Source organism: Etheostoma spectabile, chromosome 10 (assembly GCF_008692095.1).
Source record: "Etheostoma spectabile isolate EspeVRDwgs_2016 chromosome 10, UIUC_Espe_1.0, whole genome shotgun sequence".
NCBI classification, from domain to species: domain Eukaryota; kingdom Metazoa; phylum Chordata; class Actinopteri; order Perciformes; family Percidae; genus Etheostoma; species Etheostoma spectabile.
The window spans coordinates 3,589,161-3,604,033 of NC_045742.1; the positions used below are offsets into that span (position 1 = coordinate 3,589,161).

General features: G+C 42.4%; 1 protein-coding gene across 1 annotated transcript in view; it reads left to right on the forward strand.

Annotated features, from left to right (window-relative positions):
• The first annotated feature begins 8,996 nt into the window (after positions 1-8,996).
• The window catches only part of cplx2b (complexin 2b), a 57,781-nt gene continuing 51,904 nt past the window's right edge, over positions 8,997-14,873 (forward strand). Inside the window, exon 1 of the mRNA XM_032527662.1 lies at positions 8,997-9,108. The gene's annotated coding sequence lies outside the window, so the exon portion shown is untranslated. The remainder of the gene's footprint in view (positions 9,109-14,873) is intronic.

Genomic DNA, 14,873 nt, shown 5'->3' on the forward strand with positions numbered 1-14,873 from the left:
AAGGACGGCAGAGTTGCAACGGTTCGGCGTCAATTCTCTGCTACTTGAAAAAGAAGAAGATGGCTGCTGCTAGCGAACAGCGGTCTTTGGAATGGGCTTTGGCCACGCCTCGGGAAGACTTGGACTAAAGTCATTCTTAAAAAAGGAACCTGTGTTTAATCTATGAGCTAGTCTTGTTCCGGTTGGTCGGAGCCTTATCCTATAGCGTGCAGAGGGGAATTTGAAAGACAACCGTTTATCCCGCCCCTCAGATTGAGCCCAGCCAATGGTGAGTTCCCAGACCTAACATCTTAATCTGGCTTGTCTGGCTAGCCGTATGCACCTTAAAACACAGGGCTTTCAAGCAGGGGAGTAGAGTTGGTGTCCCAGAAGAGGTTAACCCTCATGTTGTCCTGGGGTCAAATTTGACCCCTTTCCAAGTTTTTTTAAATATCAGAAATATGGGAGGTTGAAAATCTCGAACAAGGCGACAAAACATTGGGAGAAAAAGTGTAAAGAATATTGGAAAAAGTAACAAAAACTATGAGAAAAAAAAAAAAACTGAAAGTAAGCGTCAAACACTTTGGATAAACTGGCTAAAATGTAAAAAGTGACAAAACGTCAACAAAAGGGACAAAGACATAAAAAAATGATAAAAATTGTGAAATAAAACCCCCAAAAAACATGATTCTTTTTATTTTGAAAAGCATAGGGATAGGGGTTGTGATAGGGACAACAGAAGTGTTATTTTCATGTTGAGGAAAAGACAACACAAGGGTTAAGGGGAAAACACAAGACTTTCACCCAGAAAATGGGTGTTTGTGTCCCAGAGGTACTACCTAAGGGGACTGGTGTTTTAAACCTGACTCTTTTTTTCTTATCTTAACTAGTCATTTTAGTGTCTGAACTTAACTGTCGTTGACCTTCTTTCAGCTAAACTTAACTGTAAAGGCTGCTGAAACAATCGTCATCTCACGGTGCTCTGTACCCAGCTCGCAGTCCCCCTTTTTCCTGGCTATATTAACTGTTAAGATCGCTAAACTTAACTGTAAAGGCTGCTGAAACAATCGTCATCTCACGGTGCTCTGTACCCAGCTCGCAGTCCCCCTTTTTCCTGGCTATATTTAACTGTTAAGATCGCTAAACTTAACTGTAAGGCTGCTGACAACATCTCCTCACGGTGCTTCTGTACCCAGCTCGCAGTCCCCTTTTCCGGCTATATTTAACTGTAAGATCGCTAAACTTAACTGTAAGCTTGGAACAACGTCACCGTTGGTGCATTGTACCCAGCTCGCAGTCACTTTTCCTGGCTAATTTAACTTAAAGTCGCTACTACTGTCATGCAACGGTTGTCATACCAACTGACCGCGTCGGCGTAATTGGATTGTACATGTTGTGCGCTCGTAAGGGCATACCACCCGTTCACAGGAATGCTTGTGCCAGTAATAGCCCAGCCTCACGCCGTACCCCTGCATGAGGCAGAAATCCAGCTTTACAAGTCAGTCATGTGAGGTTGTATGCAACGTGTTAGTTAGGCCTGAAGGAAACCGACTGAATGATTGAGAAAACCTTGTTTGTGAGAATGAAAAATACTACAAACAGTGAAGGTGTCTCTATTTTAAATAGCCTACTTTAAATCGGCTGAATTTAACAGCAAAGTTTTGTTTAAAAAAAAAAAAGGGAGGTTGCTTCTTTTAGACAAGACCATCAGAGAGACTTAAATCACAGAAATGTGGACTTAAAAGGACCACAAGTAATGAGTGTAATAAAATATTAATTTTTTAATATGCAGACAATGTGTAAGAACTGCCCCATAATGACTATACACAGCGAGAGCTGTAAATGAGCGACCAATCACGCAGCAGCGGTTCGGCCTGAATGCACAGCGAGCTGATCTGAAGCCCATTAGCAGCTTCATCATCTCATTCACACTGATCTCACACAACGGCAAAATTAAGCCTTTTACTCCAGCCAATAATCAGACCTGCCGACATATTTCATAAATTGAGCGGTTTCTCCAAAGTGGAATTGGGCTTGTGATGGCGTGTATAAGTCACCTGTCCCCGACCCCACAGGATGGCTTTTGTGGCGAAGCGAGAGCAGCGACGTAAGTGCCATAACCAGGATTTGTGTCCTCGGAGGGGCAAGAATGGCTGCAGACCCTGGGAGAATATCACTGATGCTGGGGGAAAACCTTCCAAAACCTAGTCAACCAATCAGAATCGCTATGGGTGACGCTAAGCACCGGATGGTGCCTCTGCAAAATACCCTAGGGAAGGAACTTGTATATGTTCGAAATGTTGTTTTAGTCACTCAATAATAAATAATAATAATAATATATTTTATTTATAACGCACGTTTCATTCCAAAGAATCTCAAAGTGCTACACAGGAGAATAATAACGATAAAACAATCAGCACAAAAATGCCTTTCTGAATAAAAAAAGTCTTCAGTTCAGCTTTGAAAGAGTCCAGGTTCTGCACTGCTCTCAGGTCACTCGGGAGCTGGTTCCAGAGCCGTGGTGCAGCTGAACAAAAAGCTCGGTCCCCCATAGTACAAAGCCTTGTGGTGGGGACCTGAAGAAGCAATTGTCCTGTTGATCTGAGGGTGCGAGGGGGAGGGTTTCAAGGTGATGAGTTCTTGTAGATATGATGGTGCATGTCCAGTGATACATTTTTGTGTAAGCATGAGGATTTTGTAGTCGATCCGGAATGAAACAGGGAGCCAGCGCAATGAGTATAGAATGGGAGTCATGTGATCATATTTTCGGACTCTCATTAGGACTCTGGAAGCGCTGTTCTGAATGTATTGAAGCTTCTGGATATTTCTGCCAAACATCCCAGCGAGGAGTCCGTTACAGTAGTCCAACCTTGTGGAAATAAAGGCATGAACAAGTTTCTCTGCATCTGGAAGAGTTAGAAGGGGGCGGAGTTTGGAGATGTTTCGAAGATGGAGGAAGGAGGTTTTACAAATGTGTTTAATGGGATCATTGAAGGTCAGCTGGGGGTCAAACCGAACCCCTAGGTTTATGACTGAGGAGGAGGAAATGATGACCTGATTGTCGAAGATGAACTGAGAAATGGGAGAGGAGCGACTCTGATGAGGGGTGCCAACAAGTAACACTCGTGATGGTTCTTTCACCCGAGTCTTTAAATTGACTCATGAGTTATGAGTCTCTAGTATCATTAACTGGGATCAGTCCTGCTACAATTCAGTGTAAAACGATGAATGAACAGCGTCACACACAAACCTCTTGCCGCTGTAGCTAGGGGAGAGCCGGGACAGTTGAAACACTTTTTAATTAAATGTAATTTACGAAGCGGTCGCATCACACTGAAAGCTGATATTTTGTCACTAGCAACCTACACCTGTCATCTGTCAAATACAGCTGCATTTTCAGCTTTGGACAAAACCGTTCAGGAGTTATTACAGTGGGGGGGGACATGCGTAATGTTTCATCTGTCCCTCCTGGACGGGACGAATGAAACATACAGTTTAAGCCATATAATCTTCCAACAACTTTAATATTTTACTGTGTATCATGGATGGTACTTCCAAAAGGTGTTATTATAGATAGATTGTTGCAGGGCTATACGTCTTTGTGAATGTCTGTTAATAACTCATTGCCGTCATCCTGAAGCGCGTATGAAGCGGTTATTATAGCAGTGTGGATGATTCTGACATTTTTATAGCTAGAACAGTAAATCTTTCTATTTATAGCATGTTTCTATTGTGGAATTTGTCATTTTACAAGGTTTTTACTTGGGTTATACCACTGGACATCCAAAAAACGCCCCCCAACCTGTCTTACTTACTTAAATTTTTCTATTTACTTAAAAACCATGGGGTTACAGCCAGGTGGGGGACAGGTGAAACAGCTGTTTCAACCGTCCAGACATAGACATGTGTCCTTACAGCCTGTTTTGCTTCTCATGTAAACAAGCCTGAAATATGAAAGTCTGGGATTGTGGAGAACACTAACTGGTCTACTGAATAAGCATGTAGTCAAACCTTTAAATGAAAAACCCTCGTTAATAATAGAAAAAATATGGCCGCTAATGAAGTTTACGTTTGACCATCAAAACTCGTTTATCGGCTGTAACTCCGCGATTAAAGGAAATAACAGGAAGATATTTGGCTGATAGAAGGAAGTTAACATGTTCTATGTTCAGACCTAAGGAAGTCTTTCTATCATCATTGCACTCGGAGAAAACTGGAATGTTTCATCCGTCCCGCGTTTCAATCGTCCCGGCTCTCCCCTACTACTGTTCCTAGCCATCGTAGCTGCCAAAAGCTTTATAACTTACAATTTCCTGGGCAACAACAACTCCACAAGTCAACTCCAGCAACAGAGTGAGCAGAGAGACAGTCCGAGACAGCTTTCGCGACCCCGCAGACTCTGAGCCTGAAGCTCGCAGACCACGGGACTCACGCGAGAACTCACGAGCCCTCGAGGACTCACGACTTCTCGCGTGAGTCTGTCAATTGAGCGAATCAGCCGGCTATGAGTGGATCTGTAGCAAAAGAGCGAGTGAAGTCTCGCCTCAAGCTCAGGGTCGGTCAAGCAAATCCACAACAAAAGCCATTCTTTCACTTAACAAATAATGTACAAAGTTCTGCATGTAGCCTAGCTAGGCCTACTCTGGGTTTGGTGTATAAATGTAGTTTGTTAAAATGCAGTTAAGTCGAGCAGACAGTCAGAAACATTACAAGCTCCCCTTGACTTCCCTTCAGACCCATAACGACTCAACCGACCCTGACTCTCGGTGGGTGGCAATCTGACACGACCGGTGTTCTTTCTACTATTACTGTCATTGAAAGAAAGTCCCCCCCCCCCCTTTGTACCGAAAATGTACCTAACTGAACAGAAAACTGTGATATGAACCAAACCGTGCATTTTGTGAACCATTGAATTGAATATTTCAGTTTACCAATGAAAATGCAAATACTGCCATTTTGTTTGAACAGCCTTATATTCCTTTTTCTTCACTTTCTATGAAGGTAGAACACAAACTTGATCAATGTTGGTCATGTATTGATTTGGAATTGAATGTGCAGTGTTCCCAATGCATTGATATTATAGAACTAAAAGCTATTCTTCACTGCTATTGTTCTGCTAATGTACAACAATACATTCAAATACAAGTCAGTTTACGTCAGTTTTAGCTCTCTCATCATAAAATGTTAATGCACTTGTTTCTTTTGGTGTATTTCACTCTTGTTTGCTTAGATCCAGCTGATTCGGGCCTGTTGTTGACGTGACATGGTGGTGAGCAGCAGACAGCACCTGTCCTGTCTGTTTGCTGTGTGTGTGTGTGTGTGTGTTTGCTCAGTGATAAATGAGGCTGGTAATGACACTTTAACAATGAGTGCATTAGTGTTACACCAGGCTTCACATCAGCAGCCTCCGGCAGCGACAGTCAGGCAGCTGCGGCGGCTGCTCTGACAGCCGATGACACCTGAACGCACCACCGCAGCGGCATTATTGTTCTTTATAAAGAGCTGCAGTCCCGCCCCCTTCTCTCAGCTGCCATCTGTTCCTCCCGCTTCATTAACTTTCTCATAAGCAGCAACATCTGAACACATTGGTATTACTTAACATTATATACGTTAAGATAATAATAATAAAAAAAACTCAAACCTCCCAGGGGGCTTTACAGCGCGGCTCAGGCATCGCGTGTGTCCACCTGAACCACATGTTTGTTTATAATTAGAGCAGCACTGGGCACTCATCTCATTAGATTGGTTACTGCGAGGTGTCCTCCTGATGGAGGGACTCCCTGCTGACGTTTTTGCTTAAGGGCGTAATTTCCACTTTTCAAAATCCAGTTTGTGTTCCCCACCCCCACTTTCAAATTTGTTTGATATTTCATTGATAAGATAAGATAGATTTTCATTATTTTATTATTATTTAGGAAATTTGTCTCGGCTAAACAAACTGTTTCTGCTGTTTAAATGATTCAACACAACAAGGAACATATAGCTACGCAAAGTACACAGACTGAAGAATGCTCATGTTGCATTCAGGGACTGCTAGCCGACTGCTAGCCAACAAAATGGCACACTGCCCGCTGTTTTATCATAATAAGTCCGGGTGATCTATTGTAAACAACAAAGAAAGTCAGGCATCTTTTCCTTTCATCTGTTCCTTATGGAAAAAATGCATCATTATAATCAACGTCATTATTTCCTGTATTTTGTATCACATTTTTGGTGAATGTTAAAGGCAAAAATCCTTGATTATGTGGCGCGTTTTCTGAAAAATGTGACGGAATATGCAGGATATTTATGCAATTTTATGCGATGAAATTGCGGGAACTTCAAAAACTGCAGTTTGATGAAAAAGAGACCATGTTTGTCTTGTCGCATAATTACGTCACTTCATAATGTTTCCATGGCAACAGGGGAAAATGGCTGCTCTTGTGTGAAGTAAACGCAACATTTTTCAACCTTAAGCTGAGATGTATGTGACTTTTTTGCAACGAAGATTTTATGAAATCGTGCAAGCTTCACATTGTTTTGCGCAGAAATCGGCAATTTATGTGGTGAAAGTGCAGCGCATTTGAAAAACTGCACCCCCCCCGCAAATTCAAATTCATAGACTCATCTTTATTTGAACTTAATGCAGAAACACAGAGACACATTCATGCACTGTTCCTCAATTGTAGATATTTGTGTTGGCGTTCTAACCTATGGTGGATTTCTGAGGACTATGGTTACCTGGTCCTCAGATCTCTGCAGGGTAAATCCAGACAGCTAGCTAGACTATCTGTCCAATCTGAGGACTATGGTTACCTGGTCCTCAGGTCTCTGCAGGGTAAATCCAGACAGCTAGCTAGACTATCTGTCCAATCTGAGGACTATGGTTACCTGGTCCTCAGATCTCTGCAGGGTAAATCCAGACAGCTAGCTAGACTATCTGTCCAATCTGAGGACTATGGTTACCTGGTCCTCAGATCTCTGCAGGGTAAATCCAGACAGCTAGCTAGACTATCTGTCCAATCTGAGTTTTCTGCTGCACGACTAAAACAACTTTTAAACATACACATGTTCCACCAAAACAAGTTCCTTCCCGAGGCTATTTATTAGCGGCACCGTGGCTCTGTCTGGCGCTTTTTGTCACCCAAAACGATTGCGATTGGTTTAAAGAAATGCCAATAAATCAGAGCACTTTTTTCTCTCATCCCAGAATGTTGTGTGGACTAGCCAGACCCTCCTGTGCAGTGCTGTGGAGGAAGGTCAGGCAATGCGAGACTACCCGCCACGTGGCGGACAGCGACATTTGCGCCGAGAAATGACAACAGCAACGTTCAGCTAAGGAGACAAATAGGAGAACAAGAATAACTATTTTTAGCAACTGCGGGGGGGGGGTGCGATCATGAAGGCTTCGTGTGAATGCTCAGACAGTGTTGTTGTTATTTAGAGTTCCTCATGGGGGCAACAGAAACTACGCACTATAGCTGAAAGTTCATCTATGAAGTAAAAATTCAAGAAAATACAAGGACAGATTTGTAAAGGTGAGCCTAAAATCCTGATTATGAATGAATGCAATACATTTTAACCCTTGTGTTGTCCTCTGGGTCAAATTTGACCCATTTTCAGTTTTTCTCATCACAAAAAATGGCCCTTTGAAATAAGATGAAAATGTCAACGAAAGAAATATCAAATAACTTTGGAAAAACATTAAAAAAAGCACCCACAACAATGAAAAAGTGACAAAAATGTCAGAGAAAGCGATAACTTTTTTTCATGTTTGACGGTTTAACAAGGGTTAAAATCACTTCTCGCTGTTTGCGTCTTCCTGGAAGAGAAGGCACTAGCCCACAAATCTAACCCCTGGCCCCTTGAAAAGACAAGACTGGCTCCAGTTTGGACATGAGAGGAGCTGACAGTTGGATGTTACTTTCTTCTTTTGTTACAGAAGAGTCGTCGGGGGTTACAGTGCCTTTAGGCCTATTGCTGTTTTGGGAATATCTCTTTCCATTTCACACCATCACTGGTTCAGTTTGACACACATTGCTGGAGAAAAGTAAAAAGGATAATGATGAAACACTTGTTGTGCCTTTGGTTTTATATTGAACCGCCACATGCTTTCTTCTTGAACCCCCATCTCTGACCCCCATTCTCCACCGGGCGTGTCTATGCTACGTTCCGGTTTTGTTCCGTCCTCCGTGACGAGCGATATCACACCGGGACCGGGTTAGTTGTCCCTCACAGTGAGGGACAACTAACCACTCCTGGCTCCTAAATGGTGGATTAAGCTCCCTATTGACAGGGTTAGGATGGTCGAAAGCCTACGCACCTTCCTCCGAAGGCTAAAGACTCTCCGACTACACCTCGGATAAACATAAAAACTAAAAAAATACTAGGACTATATACAGTATATCTTGAAGCTGCACTGTCATGTGGTTCTTTGTAGTTTTGCTTATTTAAAGCGAATGTACTTGCACTTATTAGTTGTTGTCTGGCGTTTGCACCTTCAGGTTTGAAAGCACTAAATATGAAGTCGCTTTGGATAAAAGACATTTGATGTATCATGGTTGTGATAGGTGCCTCGATTTGGAAAAATTGGAAATGGGCTCGAGGAACTTGCAGAGCAAATCTCAAATTTGCCCGAAGCTCTTCAGGGTTTTCGCAGGCTAACCCACTGCTATAATTACTATGAATCATATTTCTGTATATCTGTATGTCTGTGTCCCAACAGGCAGCAGCAAATGGTCCACCCTAGACCCAGGGTCTGTCCGAGGTATCTGCCTGTTTAAAGGAGGTTCCTCCTCAACACTGTTGCACCAAATGCTTTCTCTATAGTGGTCTGGACCTACTCTGTTTGTCCTGTGATAACTCCTGTTATGATTTTGCTATAAATAAAATTGAATTGGAATCAGAGAACGACTCATTCTCTCTCTCTCTCCAGCCTTGGAGGATACAGAGCGGTGTACAGAGGGGAGGCTGTGAGGTAATATGAGAGAGAGAGAGAGAGAGAGAGAGAGAGAGAGAGAGAGAGAGAGAGCGAGAGAGAGAGAGAGAGAAATGAGAGAGAGAGAATGTATTAAAGGACGGGCTTCAGACGGAGGTTTGGCTGCAGACTGGTCGGGATTCCTTTCGCCTCCTCAGTCTCAGACGCATCAGGTTAGTAAAACCCAAACGCACCGGGCACTCAAATCTGACAGAAAACGTGTTGGGAAAGAAGGAGGGGGGGTGGAGGAGGGGCTGCTCGGTATTGTTCCGTGCTTTTTGTTTGTTTCTTTGCGGAGATGTTTTGCATTTATTTCAGCACTGTGAAGATGGAGATGTGAGTGGAGTGAGTGAGAGGGTGCGCACAGGTTTTAGGCGTTTACTGCTGGTGTCTTTGCGCGCGCGTGTGTGTGTGTGTGTGTGTGTGTGTGTGTGTGTGTGTGTGTGTGTCGACATAAACGCACATCCATCCAGGCGACAGACGGTGAGCAGGCAGCTTCACCTGGCTGATCGCTTCCATGCAACATGCGGAAACGGCTGCGGATGATCCCCGCTCTCCCCGCCTCCTGCGCGGTGTTAAATCTCTCTCTCCACCCAGGTGACGGTGGGATCTGATGCTTCTGTCACCGCCATGTCTCGCCTGTAGGTGCGAATAACGAGACAGGGAGGATAAGGAGGAGGATGAGGCTGCAGTTGAGGGGCTTTTCACTGATTACCTTTGATGAGGATGAGGCAGTTCCCGCGCAGCAGCTGCAGCAGCTGCAGCTTCTCGGCTGCAGATGGCTGCTGATGGTGATGGTGGAGGGAGGCTGAATTATTTATAGCTGCCAGTGCATTGATTAGCTCCTTGTAATGCACTGGGAGCTGTGTTTATGTGAGAGGGGCGGTGTGTGTGTGTCTCTCTCTGTGCAGTGCTAGTGTTTCAGACTGTGGTGTACGTGAGATACAAGCATCTTGTTGTAGCCAATCACACAGCGAGTCGGAACCATAGTGACCTATAGAATCGCTTTAATGTACATTTAAAGGAAAATGCCTCTAAACTGAGATGCTTTGTCCACATACAGTATTTCCAGCAGCTTCAGTTAAAGTTAAATCTCTCAGCTTTTTAAAAGTGTTGATACATGCCATGCGTCTTATTGAGAGCCATTATTTTTGCACCATTGATCAATCACACAGGAAGAAAAGTCACCTCTATATCTTCACCGAAATATAAGAAGCTCCTGACTGTGAAAAATGGGCATGTGTGTTTTTTGTGAGTCAAATCAAATCCCATTGATCCAAACATCCTCTAAATCCCAATATTGCTTTAAAGCACTGTATGTGTTAAAAACAAAGAGCTTGATGGATCGACTAACAGCGTCTGAATCGGGGGGGGGGTGTGGAGTTGGTTATCTCTGATTGGGGCGAGCACAGTCTCCTATTGTTAGACTTTCCTCCACAGAGCTGGGGAGGAAGGTCTAGTTACACCACAGATACATTTTTGGATCGGAGGAAAAAACCTCTCTGGGTTGTTTGCATTTCTTTAGACCAATCACAGTTGTCTTCGCGGCGCTGAGCTCCGGACGCAGAGACGGCCGCTCTGCAAAACAGTCTCTGGAAGGAACGTGTTTTGGTGAAACATTTGCACCCCGCAAAATAGAAACAATATTAAATGAAGTTAGCTGTTCACACAATACAGGAACGTGAGCTACAGTGGCTAGCATAAGTTTACACACCCAGGCTAAAGTTGATTAAAAATAGGAATAGAAAACATCTCTTTGAAATTTATCTTAATGCCTTAATTAAAAAAATGCAGGAAAATCCAACCTTTAAGGACACCAATTTTCTATTGTAAATAAATAAATGTTCTTCTTTAAAATACAGGGGGCATAAGCATACACCCCACTATGTTAAATTCCTATGTAATAGAGATTGGGAGAACAATGCATTATTCATTCACAATGAAAAATGGTGTCCTTAAAAGGTTGGATTTTCCTTCTTTTTTTTTAAATAACGCATTAAGATCAATTTCCAAAAGACGTCTTTTATTCCGCTTTTTAATCATCTTTTGCAGCCACTGTATTTAAATGAGATGATACATGGTTAAACCTAATTATCTCTTACCAGCGTATCTCCGTGTGTACTTCGTCCCAAGTAATCTCACCAATCAGTCCCAAAACGTCCCCGTTAGAGAGGAAATTTAGTAAACACTTTCTTTGTAAAACTTTACAAACATTCCCAGAAAGAACCAAGCAGGGCTGCCTTGTTGTACCATTCAAATGTTCTTAAAAACCTGCCGTTTTCAGCATGCAGCGACAGACTTTATCACAGAGATACTTCCATTTTATCCAGACTTATGGAAATGTAACCTGGTTGCAGAACCCTGAATCATAGAAGTTAAATGATAAAATATCAATGGAATATAAATTCAGACTGATTACCAGGCTAAATGAGGACTAAATCCCCCTAAAACTCAGAACGAGAGGACAACGAGGTCTTCTCTGAAGTGAGTTTCTTCCCCTGCATGTACAAATGTGTGTGTTTACCCTCTGTGTGTCTGTGTGTGATTGAGGTTGTATGTCCGTTTCCAGCGGTGGAAGAAGTCTTCATTAAGTAAAAATACTAATACCATACTGTAAAAATACTCAAGTTAAAGTCCTGCATTGAAAATGTTACTTATGTAAAGTTATATAAGTGCCATCATGAAAGCCTCCTTACAGTATTCAAAGTCAAAGTACTCTATGCAGAAAAATCCTCCAATTTTAGAAACTGGAAACAGTTCTCTCAATCGACTAAGGGTTTAACCTTCTATCATTTCAGCTGGCCGTTATGTTGTTGGGTAGTTTAATTTATAAGAAAACATCAGGCTTTATAAAGTGCATGTGTTTTGTGTGCAAAAATCTTAATTTGTAAAATAACAAGTAACTAAAGCTGAATGTAGTGGAGTAAAAAGTACAATATTTCCCTCTGAAATTTAGCAGAGTAGAAAGTGGCATGAAAATAAGACTCAACCAAAGTAAAAGTACTTCAACATTTGAACTTAAGTACAGTTCTGGAATAAATGTAAATGTACATTCCACCGCTGTCCATCCCCTTTCACCAAATTGGGAATTTCTGGAAAAAGATGCTACCAACCCAAACTCCTAGATGCAAAATGACCCGTGTTGTCTCCAAAATCCTCTGCTGTGTGTGTGGATCAGGAGGAGTGATGGGTTTCCTCTCAGGGTTTATCTCACACCGTATAGAGAGGATGTGATGGATGACTGACCAGGGCTAATGGCATATATCAGTGCAGGGATATGGCTCCCCTGTATTGGAGCTCTGTTTTCAGCAGCAGCGGGGTGACAGACAGATCTTTTTGTGCGGCTGTCACTCAAAGCGCTCGCTGCACAGGAGCACAAAGCCCGAGATTCGGCGATGCTCCAGATTTATTCATCTGTTGAACGTGCGCTGCCACATTCTTCTCTCAGGAGCAGAGAAACGATGCCCTGCTGATAAATAGAAACTCTTTTCATTTCCCTGAGGTCAGTGCGGCGACGGCAGCAGGTTTTACATTTGCTGTGGTCGCTGATATATTTCAGCGTGATTTACTTATAAAACAGCACACGTGCTTTTGGTTGTGTTGTCATGACAAACCGCTCCAATCCGCCAAATGGCATATATACCAAAGCCAACAGACTGCAGCGGTGTAGTCTAATTTTTGGTAGTGAGTATATTTGATCTTGCCCTACCAGCTTCACACTCGGCCATCCCAGAACAATGCGTCCCAGATCAACACCCATCGCATATAGCATCAGCCTCATCTGGTTCATTTCATGAAGTTTCTGTAACGATAAGGTAGAGCTCGGCTACATATCGATATTATTTGGATACCGAGATATGAGACTAGATATCGACCCGAGGACAGGAATGTGGGCGAGACGTTTTCAGGCAGTTGAGAAAAAGTCCTGTCTGTGGTGGAGAAAGCTCCATTTGGAGGGAAATGTGTATACATTTTACATCTATTACATGCACAAAAAACTATATAGCACACTATAAAGGTGATCCACAAAAGCCCATATGGTCGGAACAATGGGATCTCGGAGCAGAGGGTGTCATTTTTCAGAACAAAGGGACGTCGGGCTACTGGGCTGTAGGAGAAAAGGGAATTTTTTGGGTTATTGAGTGGTCGGAACAATGGAGCGTCGGAGAAATGACATGGCACCGGAGCAGTGGGTGGTTTGGGGTTTGGGGCCTTGCTTTGGTCCGTATGGGGGACATGAAACAGCAACTAGAGAAGTATCGGTATCACCTCCGATGCTGCCTGAAACGCTGGTATCGGGAAGTACTGGAGTTTATGCACCGACCCGATGCCACGTAATAAAGCCCTAAAGAAAATCTACATTAACATAGTTGTTTTTTTATGTGCTTTTTCCGTCATAACTGAGTGTCAATTTAATGATAAATTAAAGTTCTAAACCCTGATGTTGTCCTTGGGTCAAATTGACCCGTTTTCAGTTAACAACTTTTGGAAAAAAACTCCAAAATTGTTAGGGTTAGAAAAAAGCACCCAAAACATTGAAAAAACGGACAAAAATGTTGGAAAAAGAGATAATAATGTTGAAAAAAAAGTTACCATGGTTGACCTGAGCCAGACCGACAACAAAAATAGAAATCACATCCATACAGAGATAGTAGGATACAGCTGTTAAATAAGTACATGAATGAAATATATGACACACTGGTATCGGTATCAGTACTCGGTATCATTTCATTTCATATATTTATTATACAGGAAAGTTAGAAAAAGTGACATTACGTTACAATAGAAAAACGGGCCTGACTTAGTTCGAAAACTGGTTTTCAGCCGGTTCCTGTTCTGCAGAAACATAAAACATGGTTACAGACATTAATACAAGACGTTAATATGGAAAGAAAAATGTAGACAACTAAAACAACAATACAGTTACATAAGGACAAAGACATTTATCCAAGACATCAGCTGGGCGAGACAGATACGGACCATGCAAACAAGGCTTGGACAATACGTAAACAAATGAATTAATGCGTGCAAGTGTAACTGATACGCCAATACGCAAAAAATGATTTGGGACCATCTCCACCAGCAACCCTTGGGTTCCCAACCCAACTCCCTACTGACTTAGCTACTGCCCCCCCCCCCCACACACACACACACACACAAACACATGCATTGTCTTGTAAAAAAAATTGTTCCTAAATTAATCCTTGGATCTGACCCAAAACCCGATCCCTTGTTGACTGGCTCTCGACCTGACTAAAATCTGTGTTTTTTTTTTAAATATCTTGGTAACAAACCAGAGTCAGAAAAGGATTTATTGCCAAGTAATAACACTTACTTTGCACTTGGTAGCAAACATATGAATAAACTAGCAGGAATGACAACACTCTGCTTTAAAGGGCAGTTTTGTGCTCCAGAACATAACGCCTGTGAGCACAGGAAGCTCTTCTATGTACTTTAGTGTTTGCTGCACATTTTCACATCACTGGTTTTCTTTTTCAGCCTAGAGGAAACAATAAAGGGCAATTTACTGGAAGCGCTCATCATTTCTATGATCCTGTTACGGTTATTGTTACGTCTCTCTGGTTACTGTCCTGATTGTGAGGCTGTATTGTGCGTGATTACTGAATATTGTCTGTTTATTAAGAGTTTTTATGGTTAGGTAAGAACTCGATTGTGTTTGATAGTAATGGCGAGGAAAAATGCATCAGTCACGCAAACACTAAAATGCTCGTTACTCAGTGTTATGCTGGCCAGAACTTTCTAAATAAAGTGTAGTAATGACATCTGAAGCCCTAATGTGCATTTCCCGATACAACATCATCACGATATACTGTACATTTCAGCAATATTCTGCGCTATATTGCAATTTATAACCTTTTTTCCCAACTTCTAATTTTCCCCCAATTTCAAATGACATCTCCATCCGTTTTATCTAAAA